This window comes from Carlito syrichta, unplaced genomic scaffold (assembly GCF_000164805.1).
Source record: "Carlito syrichta isolate Samal-C Ts95f unplaced genomic scaffold, Tarsius_syrichta-2.0.1 Scaffold170021, whole genome shotgun sequence".
In the NCBI taxonomy this organism is placed as follows: domain Eukaryota; kingdom Metazoa; phylum Chordata; class Mammalia; order Primates; family Tarsiidae; genus Carlito; species Carlito syrichta.
Window position 1 is genome coordinate 161,293 of NW_007114117.1, and position 1,259 is coordinate 162,551.

Here is a 1,259-nt window from a genome sequence, read left to right on the forward strand (position 1 = left end):
CCCAGGTGGATCTCGAACCCGCAGGCTCAGGCAATTCACTCACCTCAGCCTCCCAAAGTGCTGGGATTACAGGCTGAGCCACCGAGCCCGGCCTAAATTATTTTTTTTAAAGTGAAAACAAACAAGGCAATTCTGAAAACTCCTATAAGGAAACATAGGACTTTGTGACCTTGGTTAGGGAATGATTTTTTAGATATGACACCAAAAGCACAAGCAACAAAAGAAAAGTAGATAAATCATACTTCATCAAAACTAAAGGCCGGGCTTGGTGGCTCAGCTTGTAATCCCAGAACTTTGGGAGGCCGAGGTGAAAGGATTGCCTGAGCCCGGGAATTTGAGACCAGCCTGGGCAACTTTGTGAGACCTTGTCTCTACAATAAACCACAGAAACTAACCAGGCGTAGTGGCATGAGTCTCTAGTTCCAGCTTCTTGGAAGGCTGAGGCAGAAGGATCGCCTAAGCCTGGCAAGTCAAGGCTGCAGTGACCATGAGTGTGCCACTGCACTCCAGCCTGGGCAACAAGAGCGAGACTCCAACTCAAAAAAAATAAGTAAAATGATACCCCACAGAATGAGAGAAAAATTAGCAAACTATATACCTAATGGAATTGCATCCAGAATATATAAATAACTCTTACAATTCAACAATAAGCAGACAAATAATTCAGCTTACAAATGGGAAAAAGACTTGAACACACTTTTATATTTTTTTTATTTTTAATTTTTTAATTTTTTTTTTGGTGTCAGAGTCTCACTCTGTCGCCCATGCTGGAGTGCAGTGGCACACTCATGGCCACCGCAGCCTCAACCTGCAGGGTTCAGATGATCCTTCTGCTTTAGTCTTCCAAGTAACTGGAACTACAGGCGCATGCCACCACGCCTGGCCAATTTTTTTGATTTATTGTAGAGATGAGGGCTTACCAAGTTGCCCAGGCTGGTCTTGAACCCCTAATCTGAGGCAATCCTCTCGCTTCAGACTCCCAAAGTGCTGGGATTACAGGCTTGAGCCACCGTACCTAGCCAACATTTTTTTCAAAGAAGATATACAAATGACAATAAACTCCTGAAAAGATGCTTGACATCATTAGTCCCCAGGGGAATGCATACCAAAACCACAGTGAAAAGTTACTTCAAGCCGGCTCGGTGGCTCAGCCTGTAATCCCGTGCCTTGGGAGGCTAAGGTGAGTGGATTGCCTGAGTCCGCGGGTTCGAGACCCGCCAGGGCAACTTGGTGAGACCTCATCTCTACAATAAATCAAA